This window comes from Dermacentor silvarum, chromosome 5, assembly GCF_013339745.2.
Source record: "Dermacentor silvarum isolate Dsil-2018 chromosome 5, BIME_Dsil_1.4, whole genome shotgun sequence".
Taxonomy (NCBI): domain Eukaryota; kingdom Metazoa; phylum Arthropoda; class Arachnida; order Ixodida; family Ixodidae; genus Dermacentor; species Dermacentor silvarum.
The window spans coordinates 25,102,745-25,116,105 of record NC_051158.1 but is presented as its reverse complement, the minus strand read 5'-3'; the positions used below and the strand labels follow the sequence as shown (position 1 = coordinate 25,116,105).

General features: G+C 47.5%; 1 protein-coding gene across 3 annotated transcripts in view; it reads right to left on the bottom strand.

Annotated features, from left to right (window-relative positions):
• Positions 1–13,361, bottom strand: part of LOC119453103 (protein rhomboid-like) — a 178,426-nt gene that overhangs the window by 70,679 nt on the left and 94,386 nt on the right. Inside the window, exon 1 of one of the 3 annotated variants that reach the window (XM_037715101.2) lies at positions 4,454–5,383. The exons of the other annotated variants lie outside the window; for them this stretch is intronic. The gene's annotated coding sequence lies outside the window, so the exon portion shown is untranslated. Of the gene's footprint in view, positions 1–4,453; positions 5,384–13,361 lie in introns of those variants that run through there. 3 annotated transcript variants of the gene reach the window in all.

The following is a 13,361-nucleotide window of genomic DNA, read 5'->3' as shown; positions in this document are numbered from 1 at the left end:
CGCAAGAAGTTTATACGTAGCCAATCCGTAGACTGCTTAAAATCCATTTTTGATAATGGTTGTCGCATGATGTGTCTTTGTCTGCTGTGCTCGAGTTTTATAAGCTACACGCTAGTCTTTAGGAAACCAGTGTTAAATTTAGCCGAAAGAAAACGCTGGTCCTTTGTACGAAAGAAAGCTACAGCAGGCTGTTTCTGCGTGCATGTGTTCCTTGTTGTCGCCATCTTTTTTGCGCTCTTTAATCGTGAAAGTTCAGCGGTCGTTATTATACCAGTTCAGACCGGTGTAGAGGCGGCCTCCTCTGTATAACCTGCACTTGCTGTAAGCATCCGCGCCGGCTCATAACAGTGCCAACGCGGTAGCAATTGATTGCCAATTATTCGAGGCCTTGCGTAGCACTGACTCGGGCATGATCAGCGCCTTTAACGAAAGCAAGAGTGGAGGAAAAAAAAAAACAAGAACGCGAAGGTCTTGCGTAACCTTGGCATTTGGGGCTGACCGGAAATGATTTCTGGCGCGGTTTGCCATAACCGACGCAGGAAGTCCGCGAAGCTATAGCAGATGCAAACGGACATCCACGGCCATCCCGCTTAAAATTCGCCGATACGCTCGAACGAAACCTCGCGTTTCTTTTTTTTTTTTTTTCTGGCAGCGAACTGCGCCAGATTTTGCCGGAAGGCCAAACAAGAGTGACGCAGCACGCATAGGTAGGTGTGCGCTTCGAAACAACACTCGATCCGTTATTTTGGAACTACAATTATAGCGCGTTTTGTTGGGCTCGTGTGGCAAGCTTCCGTGGTTAAGAAAGACAAAAAGCGCGAACAGAGAATCATCTGCTTGTGCCCTACATTGAGATCGTCCTGCTAGCCTATCGGCTTGGCAGATAGCAGACGACAGCGGACAATACGCCAGATTTATGGCCGGAAGGCCAAGCAAGAATGACGCAGCAGGTGACGCAGCATTCAAACAACACTTAAGCCATTATCTCGGAACTACTGGTACTTCTGAAAACGCTGCTTGGTCTTTCGTTTGAGTGACAGCGGACAAAAGCGCGAACAGATAGTCGCCTGCTTCTGCCCTTCATCGTCTGTTCGTTAGGCTTGGCAGGATAGCAGACGACCGCGAACTGCGCCATATTTTGTCGGAATGCCAAGAAAAAAGTGACGCACTATATATGAATGTGCGCTTCGAAACATCACAGCAGTTATTTTGGAACTGCTATAGTAGTTCTTGTTCGGAGATATTTAAATTCATCCACTCTTGTACACAGGCGGCTAAAATCTTGGACGTTGAATAAACGCGAACGACAATCGTGAAACTGATTGTGCAGTTGCCAAGCATCCGCAAAATTTAAAATGGAAGACGACCGCACGACAGCGTCGTCTGCTTCCATTTTCTAGAAACGCCAGCGAGATCTAAAGTCATATGATGCGAGCCAATTGCCACAACCAACAAATGATTATACAATGAGCAGCACCCAAAATCGTTGCAGCTAACAGGTGAAAGAAAGCAAGAGGTACATAGTGCATGCAACTATAGCTGATACATAAGTGTCTTCAAATAAGGCAATTTACTGCGTCGTATAGCTCTTCAAGCTTAATACAATCGTAGCATGATGCAAGCATGCCGTATACGCGCTGCGGAAGCCGAAGCTTTTCAGAGTTCCTACACCGCATCCCTGTTAACAAACAGCGCAATCAATACACCACTTTTGGAACCGATTGCCCTATACGGAAGTGGTCATCTGTCTCGAGAGCCAAATCATCTGCGCACCAGCCGCTGGAGGACAAAGCTACAGAAGCCGCTTATACACCGCTTAATACACGAACCGTCGGCAATTCCACAATCGTGATCGTCTGGCACCAGTATACGAAATTGTATGCGCAGCAATCCGCAGGAAAGACGCGACTTGCGGCGATCAATAAACCGCCTCTATTGACCATCTGCAAATGTACACAGCAGCGTGATCGTCTGCCTCGAAGACGAAATCGTCTGCGCGTTAACGACAGAAGGATCGACGACTCAATTATCGTTATACCGCCTTTAATGAAGCCTCTGCAATTCTACAGCCGTGTCCGTCTGCACGCTGGAGACAAAAGTGTCATCTGCGCACGAACCGCAGAAAGCCGGGACTTGTACTATAGTAATCAATATAATGCCGTCCTGATGAGCCGCCTGCAATTCCACAACCGTATGTGATCGTCTGGTCGGCGACAAAATATCGTCTGCTAAAGGCTGATTCGCACTATAGCCGACGCGACACCGATTTTTGGTCTGCCAACTGTTGGCGACAGCACTTTCCTACCTTTAAACCGTTGGCCACAGCGTTTTCCCTCCTGTAAAGCGCTGTCGCCAACAGTTGGCAGACCAAAAATCGGTGTCGTGTGTGAATCAGCCTTTACCAAACGCAGACGGACAACGTTGCAGACGTACAGAACGAAAATTACGAAGCAGACGACTGCCCACTGCAGGCGCAACTGAGACATCGTTGCGCACCGAGAAACTTGCCTTTAAAAAAAATTAATAAAGAAGAATGCGCGCGAGCGGCCCCGATGCCGTGCACTGCGTCGAACCTCTCGTGCACCGTACACCGGCCCAGTCCCGTAAAACCCCGCATTTACATTTAAAGTGTGTGTGTGTGCGTGTGGCGCGGTAAATAAACAGACCGGCTCGGGAACGCTTTTTTCCCACACACTGCTGGGCCGGACGCTCGCTACCGCGCGACGATCTCTCGCAGCGGGGGGGTTGCTTATGGAGACAAGAACATCGCGGTGTGTGACGCAACGGCCATACGAGACGCACCGAACGACTATGGGGCGCTGCTTGTCGGACCAGCGGCGAAAGGCGAACTCTTAGAGAGAAAGAAAACAGGTCAACCTTGAACCCATCCGCCGCGTTGCTGCCGCGAGGTTTACAGAAAGAACGAACTTGCGTTTCACCTACGGCCAACACCATTCCTGCCCAGATCTCTGCTTGAGCAATAACTGCAGGTCCGCGCGCACGTGCTGATTGAAAGAGCGGCGTCGAGTAGCGGTGTGTGTATAGAAAAAATCGTTATGGAGATTCCGTTGTGTTTGTATTTACTTTATGTTGAAATTCGAATGGGGTATTCGTTGAGATGCAATTGAATGTCACGGATCCTTTCTGTAAAGGGTATAGCGTAGAGTTTTCTACGAAAAATCCCTAGAAGGACCCCTGCCGTTATAGTTGTCGACGGGAGCTGAAGTTACGGCGGTTCCGTCTGTATGGGAATGGGTGTTAGTGCATGGATTTGCCTAAGTTTCATCCTTCTGGCTTCGAACGACTTTCCGACTTCGCAAATCGGTAATTTTCAAAACGAGATATATCCGCTATGAAAACAATCCGCAATGCATGTGCGCTTAGACTAATTACCTTTAGAAAAAAATACTGATTGCTTGTAAGAAATTAAGGAGATAACGCGTAATACATAATGTCTCGAGAACGTCTGAAGGTATACAAGCGCAGATTACAGACAAATCCATGCACTGCCCGTAATTCCAATGATAGATGAACAATCGAAGAGCCAAAGTTACGTCTAGTAATTTGTGTAGGAAAGTATGTGGTCCACAGCACGGACGTTGAGCGAGCAAAATAACGCTTATAAAATTTGAGAAACGAAAAGCAAATATAATGAAGAAAAAATAAACTCGGCAAAAGCAAGCGCATTTTCTTTTTCTCAAATCGTACGACGGACCAGGAGCCGAGAAAAGTGATTTAGATGCGGCAATTCTTAAGCGAATTACGATAGGCCCTAGCAGAAGTGTTTTGTGTAATCTTTCCTTTTTTGTGCAAACGCGTAGATGAGAGATTCGAATACAAAGTATAAAGGCAATTCCGTGTGATCAACACGTCACAGATTCCGATCCCACTCACGAAAAAAAAAATGTCATCATCAGCCAATATCGATCATACAAATATCGGAAAACATAAAAACAAATAAAGTTGCTACGCGGCTCAGATCGCGCGTTAGAACGTCGAGGTACGATCCGATTCGGCAGGTGCGATCGAATAAGGTCGGACCGTCCGGTGTGGAAGCCGGCTGCGGAAAATCGCACTTTACGAACGGAAACCGAAGCGGAAATACGAAAGGAAATCGGTGATCGTTACCTTCGCCACATTTCCTAGTCCTCTAAGAGTTCCAACGACAGTGACGATAATTCGTCGCGTATTACTGCCCTCAATCGACCAGCTGATACGCGCTGTACACGTCTGCTACCACGTCTGTCAACAATTCCGAGTGGTCCTTCTGCAATCAGCAGACGACGTCGGTTTAACGCCGTCTGCTTCCATTCGCCTAAAACATACATACAGAGCCGAGTGGTTTGTTCGTTCAGAACAGACGACGTAAACGATCGTAGGCTTTAACGAAAAACAACTAAGATATGCCCGAGTAGTTTTACGGTATCAGCTAAAACAAAAGATTTCTTCTCACCTGACATCGCTGAGCGACTTGCGCAGGCAGGAATTCCACACGTGTTCCGTTCGACACGAGGCCGCGAGCACTCCGTTGCAATCCGAATCACCATGTCGACGTCGAAAGAAAGAAAAAAATTGGCGAAGCAACACGGCGACAAGTTTTTAAAACGACCCGCACAGGGGGCCTTGTCGAAGGTCGTCGTCGTCGTCGTCGAGAACACGCACAGCCAACACCGAGTCGACTCTCTGATCGGAGGACAACCGCGTGTATCTCGCAGGACCGCTCTCTCGACCTTAGAGAGCTTGTGGGGGTCCGCCTTGACGTCGAAGATCGTAACCGGCGATCTGAGATCAACCGCTCCGATCACGAGAAATCTCGTCGCTGCTGTCGTCGTCGGTACACCACTCCACCACCACCACCGCCGCCACCTTCGCACGTCACGACGTCGACGATTATTACTACGTCAACCGGCGGGGACAGCCTTCTAACCGACGAATACATCGGAGCTGCTCTTGGAAAACACGCCAAGACATGAAAGAAATTTTTTTTCCCCGCCGCTTTCTTTTTTTATCTTCGTTTTTTTGTTCCTTCGGAACCCTCCGTGTGGTCGGTCCCCTTCTCGTACGAGGAGTGCGCGGCGCGCAGACCGGACGACAACACACACACTGGTAGCAGACGACGCGAGCGAGCGCTACCGCCAGAGGGAAGCACCAGGCGCGATCCGGATTTTTTGTCTTGCGGCGAAGCCGAGCCGAGCCTAAACTCGCACACGCTCGCGGGAGCAGACGACGCGCCAGAAGTCGGCGAGGAGCAGCAGCAGCAGCAGACGACCACGACAGCCGACGAACCGCCGCCGACTGAAGAACTGCCGCTGAACGCGAAAGCGGTACGGCGCCGGCGGCCCTTTCATCTCGTTTTCTTTCTTTTCTTTTCTTTCTTTCTCGCTCGCTGGGTCGCCGCGCGTTTTTTTTTTTTTTTATCGCCAAACTAGGTTGCGAAGCGGCGGAGGAGGAAAGAAAGGAAAGAGAGAGACAAAAGGGAGAAAGAAAGCTTTCCCGTGGCGCCGCGGTATCTCTCTCTCTCGCTTTTCTTTCTTTCCTCTCCCCATCCGCTCCTCACTCCCGCACGTACGTATACACACACCTCCATCGGTTTACAAGAAGGAAGCGCATATCCTTCTCCTCGCCTCACCTCTCTTCGCCACCTTTTGCTCGCTCTTTAAAAGAACGAAAGAAAGCCCCGGACGGGGAAGCGAAAGTACCGATGTACAACAAAAGTGCCTCAAGACGCCGACGAAGACGGGGGCAGAAACCGGGCACCACACCTTTCGGGGGAGGAGGAGGCTTGCCAAACTGACGACGAATCGGTGAGGAGGGTCGCTGCTACGTTATACATATATTTCGTTTCATTAGAGACACGTTGCTACACGCACCCTCTCCATCACTTTCCTCCTCTCCTACGCTTCCGTCTCGGAGAAAGCTGTGGGAGGGAAGAAGGAAAGCGAAGTGGAAGAGGATGTTGCGGCTAATAAACGCAAAGCGCAAGACGAAACACGCTGTATACAGCCAGCAGTCGCAAATCAAAGTCAGTCGGTCGGGCCCTTCTCTTCATTGATACGAGCGCCGCCCCGCGCAGCCGACTCTCATCACGGGCTAAGATGAAACAGGTGAGAGAAGTTCCCAATACACGCGGAGAGATAGAACGGCCGCAAAAGCGAAACAACGTGGTGGAGTTGAAGAGAGAGCGAGAGCAGACGACGGGCGTTCGGCGGCGAGAGCCGCAAGCCGAGACAAGACAAGCGAGGTCAAAGTTGGCAGACGAAACAAATCGCATTAGAGAGGTTCGTCCCTGGGGCCGGCCGGCCGGCTACCAGATCAAACACGGCCCCTGAGAGCCGTCCGCTGTGGGAAAACGGGTGGGTGGGTGGATATAGGTGCGTGAGGGTCCGCGTCAGCCGCCCAAACTCGTTTATACGCACTCCCACCGCTCAGTGGCCGATGAGCAAGCGCGGGAGTAGCTATAGCAGTGCAGCAGAATCACGCGCAGCCGCATTTTGCAGACGCGCGCGCGCGCCTTTCTGTTTTATCGGCCGTTGGCGTCTGCGTCGATGGTGCGTAGCATTATATGGGTGGGAGGAGGGGGGGTGGGGGTGGTGCGTGGGAGTAGTTTTTTTCGCGTTCGTATATACGTAGCAGACGAACAGAAAGAAAACCGGAAAGCGGAACGCAGCCGTTTGAGCAGGCAGGGAGCGGCAGCGCCACAAGTGGCGGACGGTTGCGGTGTCAACGTCGAAATCGTCCACCGTGCGCTTCGAATTTGTTTATTAATGCGCCCAACAGACAGCGTACATGCCTTCTCATTTGGTGGGCAAAGGAAAAAAAAACTGAAAAAAAAGAAGCTGACACGGAAAAGAGGTCAAGAACAGACTACATATAACTTCCAGGAGTAATTCAATACTTTTTTTTTTTAACATAGGTAACCGGTGGAAAGGTTAGAGTTACAGAATGGGTGCCAGGTTACGCAGGTGCGGCAGACAATTAGGTGGGGTGATGAAATTAAGAAATTTTGCAGGCGGAAGTTGGAATCAGCTAGGGCAGGACAGGGATAATTGATGGAGATCGCTGGGAGAGTTAATCGTCCTGCAGTGGACATTGAAATGGGCTGATGATGATGATGATCTGGAAATGTCAGGATTGTCATTATCACTCACGGTGTTTTAATCGGAGAGCGAGGAAAGTGGGAACGTTTTTTTTTTTTTACGTTTACTCGCATAATACGATGTCGATCGCTTCCTTGGAGAATTTAGCTTCTTCAAAAAGAAACAGAAGATCGATTGAGGAATCACGAAGAGTTAAGGTAACACTGCCCCGTGAAGCAACGCAGAATTGCAAATGCACTGAAAGGGAAAGTCGGCTTATTCAAGATCGAGAAAACGAATCGATGGGGCGGGACACTGAAATGATTGATGCTAGATGATTACATCTAGCATTGTACAAATCCACTGTGGGGAAGAAACTACGAACCGGGTGGCATTACGATAAAACAAAGAGAACTGTATAAATGAAGTTATGAAAGAAACCGATCACAAATCCAATTAAGTAGCGTATAATAGAGTAGTCACCCCTGCATGAGCAGGAAGAATTAAATAAATACGAACTTAAAAACAATGATAATACTTAAGGTAGAGGAGGTGAAGGCTAATCTTCCAATTTTTAGAAATATATGGCAGAAAATTACATTATGATTCTTACTATTAGTGTTATTATTAATATTAATTTATGCATGAAGTTATATGAACTTGCTTCTTGGTATCTGAATTTTATAATTTAACGATGAAGAAATAAACCCATCCCGGAAAAATTCGAAATATTAACAGCGACCGACTTTCAGGCGAACAAGAAAAATCTGCTTTCTTCTTTTCTCATTTTTTTTTTCTGGGTTAAGACGGCGCCTGGTCAACAGAAGCAGAATTTTGGCCTTGCTGATACGGCAATGCGTAGCGGTAAAGCGATGCAAGCAATAACAACGCTAAGACGGTACATAAGCGCTGGCGAAAAGAAATGTAAGCAGCTAGCGCGTTCATTGTCTGCGCAAAAAAGGTAGGCCTAAAAAAAGAAGAAGAAAAAGAAAAGCCCAGGTTGATGCGGAATCGAGCTAAGGAATCCGAGCCACTGCGGCGGCTACTGTGGAGAAAGGAAAAGGTAAAATGGAGCGAATAAGGGGGAGAGAGAGAGAGAGTAAAAAAAAATGAGGGACAACCACACGGCATATAAAAGCCATTCGCCCCCATTTTTTGATCAGAAAATCCTCGCGCATACCGCGCATTGGCCGTTAACCAGTTAAAAAAAAAAATTCCAAGTTAACCCCCCGTACCGTGCCTTGAAGTGAGTTATAAGCATGAAATGGTGCTAAATACGTACGATTTGAATCGTACGTCTAAAAAATACCGCATTGGCCGTTAACCAGTTTTTAAAAAATTCCAAGTTAACCCCCCGTACCGTGCCTTCAAGTGAGTTATAAGCATGAATTAAATGGTGCTAAATACGTACGATTTGAATCGTACGTCTAAAAAATGCTGGCTCAGAAATGACTACCATATGGCGTCTTTTGCTGCCTGTGGTGCCGCCGCCTTTAAAAGAAAGAAAAGAAAAAAAAAAACGTAGCTTCTTGGTGATAGTTGATCGCAAAGCGCTCTGCTTGTGAGCTTCTCTTGAAGCGAACAGCGCGAAGATACTTAACACGAAGGAGAAATGAATAGACGGACACAGCACTGCAAGCACTTCGTATTTAAGACTTTTCGAGCTGTTCGTTTCAAGAGTGCAATATCAACTCGCCGAACAAGCCATCCTTGTGAACTTCATTTACAGGAACTCGACCTAAACGGGTCGAGTCCGAAGTCGATTTGAGCCATCCCGATCCGACCGGGTTAACACGCACTCCGCCAAGTGGGTTGAGGTTGAGACTTATTTGCTTCCGTTACAGAAACGGGAGCAGGAGCAAAAGGCTATACAAAGGCCTGACAAAGGGCTCCCACTCCTGTTGGCATTCAGCACTGTGGTACAGACATGTACATAATATGGAATACATTGGTGACATCATATCAAATCAATGTTGCATGTGGAGCAAAGCGAACATATTATCGAACAAGGAAACATATTATCCAAATCAAATCGAACAGATTAGTAGCGTGAAATACAAAAGAATACGTACGTCATACAATAATAATACAGATCGACTACGAATCTGCGGATACGATTTCCCGAGTGAGGGAAATAGATAACACGGTAAACATAAATGAATTGTATTATTAAATTCCAAAACAACCATAACAGTGCGTTACAACATAACTGCTAAAATATACATATCATCTATATTGCATTTCATGTTCTATATTGATTCATGTTATATAATGGGTTGGGCGAGTCAACCCACCCCCTTGCAAGCGTATCGACCGAACTCGACACTCGACTCGACACCGCTCGGCCTGACCTGCTTACTGTTTACGTTAACCCGACGACCGACTTTATCATCGGATTCACGCAAACGCACCAACTGAGGGACGCGGACGCAAGTACGTAACTAGCGGACGTAAAGAAGCGTGCTTCGCATCGTCCGTGTTGGCTTTACCTTGCAGCAGAAGTAATGCATTATATTCAATTGAGTCTCAATAGACATTCTATTAAGAGCAAGATACGCCAGAACGAACACACAACGGTATCTCCATAAAGATTTTTGTAAGGGACCCTTAGAAAAATCTCTATGGAGATACTGTTGTGTGTTTGTTCTGGTGTTTGTTGCTCTCAACAGAATGTCTGTTGAGACGCAGTTGAATATAATGCGTTACGCGTTTAGATCCCAACTGTATACGTCTTGATCCCGCAGCTCCACGTCTTGTGGAGCTGTGTTGGACGCGAACACGCGTACCTATAGTGCCGAATTCTTACTATAGGTACGCGTGTTCGCGTCCAACACATCTCGACAAGACGTATACAGTTGGGACCTAAACGCGTAATGCATTCTATTCAACTGCTTCTCAACATACATTCTATCGAGAGCAAGATAACCAGGACAAACACAAAGCAGTATCTCCATACAGATTTTTGTAAGGGTTATACGTACACGGTTTGTCCAAGCGCGGTCTGTCAAAAGGTCAACAACGTGCGGGAGGACGCATGCCCTCCTGCGAGAAGACACACAGTAGCCGGTAATACCGTGTCCCCACCAACATGTACCGTTCACAAGGCGTGGAGAACGCAACCGCGTCCTCGCCTGCGCTGCCGCTAACCGCGGCAGCCATACCGGCCGCGGGTCGCTCGTTCCTCGTCCCAGTTTTCTTTTGCAACGCCGCATGCATGGTTGCGGCTTCTTCGTCTCAGCTCAGTTGGCCCTCGGCGAGCGCTATACCGCGTTTTCACTCGCGTTAGAGGCGCTCCAAGCATTAGTGTGCGTGCAAGAGGTACGCGTGCGTATGTATGTATGTATGTATGTATGTATGTATGTATGTATGTATGTATGTATGTATGTATGTATGTATGTATGTATGTATGTATGTATGTATGTATGTATGTATGTATGTGTGTATATGTATGTATGTATGTATGTATGTATGTATGTATGTATGTATGTATGTATGTATGTATGTGTGTGTATGTATGTATGTATGTATTATTGTATGTGTGTATGTATGTATGTATGTGTATGTATGTGTGTGTATGTATGTGCGTATGCACGCGTCTTAATTAGTCTTAAATAAGATTTAGCGTGTTGATCAGATGGAAAAGTTGAAAGCATGCGCTCCCTGCTATTCCATTTCACGTCTATAATAGGCTAAAGCGCTACGAGTGATGCTAATTACTTCTAAAAAAACTAACTTTCCATCCCAACACTGCGAAAGTGGATCTCCAGCGAAGCTGTGGAAAACCGCCCCTACGACTGTTGAGGGGGGTATTCTTGATAAATGCGAAAGCATTGTATGGATCACGAAGGGAAAACTCCGGCGTTAACATCCGACGGTACCAAAACACACGTGACCAAGTGGTGACGTCACGTTTGGCCCGACGGCGTAGCGTGACTACGTCATGACGTCAAACGTCGCGTGATGACATCATCCCGTCAAACATACTTGTCACGCGATAACGGCATCGTCACGTGACGATATCGCCTGATGACGTCTTCACGTCAAGCGTGACGTCACGCGACGACGTGATCGTCAAGTGATGGCGTCACCAGATGACGTCACGTGTTGCCTCTTGAAGAAGCAGCACACTGGGCGCTTTGCGCTTCCTTGCACTGTCTCCAGGATCGGCCCACATTTGTTGTGAGCACGCGGCCACGAGAAATCCCGACCAATTAGAGGCTAAAAGCGTCGCTGTAAAAAAATGTACACGCACACGAAGAAGAAAAAAAAATGAGAGAAAAAATTGTAGAGGCCACAATGTCACACTTAAGCGCGATAATAAGATGAATTGCATTGCACACGGCAGTAATCAGCTATAGGCTTCACGAAAATTCAGGCCAACATGCATAGAAGCACTATAGCAGGCAAGCAACCCGATTTTCCTCCTTTACCGCTCACGGTATACTATACTTCGCCCTGAAACTCGCGTGCGGATTGCACGAAGGAAGACACGGTATAATCGCCCGTGCAGAAAGCACTGCGTGTGGCTGACACAGCGAGACGCTCGATCGCAATGCCTAAGCACTCCTAACTGGGATTAACCTGGCAGATCCCATTCGTAACGATCAGCGCATTAATATGCATACTCCTTGGACACGCCACGTACTGAGTTAAGCTATATCCCACGACGGCAAAGTATGACACGGGGCCGTGATTGGCGAATGCGTGACCTCACTATACAAACCACTGCCTCTCACAGCGCGGGTGTTGCTTCATTTGAAATTTATTTATTCGGTTTATTTCTCATGTTTCGTTATTTTGTAGCGAAAAAAAAAAGTAAATTATTAGCAGAAAATTAACGACAAACTTTCTTGAATTTCGCGCCAAATCCGCGGAGTTGGTACGTCAGAGTTTACGACACGGATTTCGAAGCATTTTCACGAATTTCAGGCACGAGGAACCAGAGGGAAGACGATCGAGTCCTGGGGATAGAAATTCAGGTGCCATTTGAGGCAGCGAATGTAATCGGAACTTGCTAGTTTGAGTGTGTGGTTGCTTCTAAAACCCACTGTATAGATAGCCCTTCTCGAACGAGAAACAACTTACTGAAGACGAGGAGATTAAAATCCATGACGTCATGAACTTCGCGCACCTTATCGCTGCCGCAAAAGAAGCATATATATGCATAGTTCTTGAGACATCCACTTCGTATACGCTGTTGTCCGTGTACGCGTGCTCCCATTTATACGGCATCCTATTCTCTCCCTTCTTTCCATTCACATTTTCCCTTCCCCCCCAGCGCAGGGTAGCTAGCCGAACTCCTGACATCGCTAGCATATATCATGGTCATCAGCAGCCTATATTTTATGTCCACTGCAGGACGAAGGCCTCTCCCTGCGATCTCCAATTACCCGTCTTGCGTTAGCTGATTCCAACTTGCGCCTGAAAATTTCCCAGCTTCATCATCCCACCTAGTTTTCTGCCGTCTTCGACTGCGCTTCCCTTCTCTTGGTATCCATTCTGTTACCCTAATGGTCCACCGGTTATTCATCCTAAGCATTACATGACCAGCCCAGCTCCATTTCTTCCGCTTAATGTCAACTAGAATATCGGCTATCCCCGTTTGCTCTCTGATTCACGCCGCTATCTTTTTGTCTCTTAAAGTTAGGTCTAACATTTTTCGTTCCATCGCTCTTTGTGCGGTCCTTAACTTGTTCTCGAGCTTCTTTGTTAACCTCCAAGTTTCTGCCCCATATGTTAGTACCGGTAGAATGCAATGATTGTACTTCTTTTGAACGACAGCGGTAAGCCCCCAGTCAGGATATGGTAGTGCCCGCCGTATGCATTCCGACCCAATTTTATTTTTCTGTAAATTTCCTTCTCATGATCAGGGTCCCCTCTGAGTAATTGACCTATAGATAAACGTACTCCTTTGCAGACTCTAGAGGCCGACTGGCGATCCTGAGTGTCACTACTGGTTAGCATATATATATCTGCCTTCTTTTTATTTCATATCTGGATCTGCTCCAGCGCTGTCGAGACGAGGACTCGACAGGTGCACATAAACATGAACATGTGTAGCGTCTGTGCGTGTCACTGTGGCCCTTTCCTATCCTCATGTTTGCTCTCGCTATACGCTACATAATCTCAGCTCTTATTTCAATGTCACCAAGGACAGCGTCCGTCTGTGAACCGCACACTCGTCCGGTCTGTCGTCTGCTCGCGCTGTCCAACCGTTCTTGAGCAGACGTGCCTCGTCTGCTCCACGGCTTCCTCTGCCACCCAGTGCACGCAAATTATCGGAGA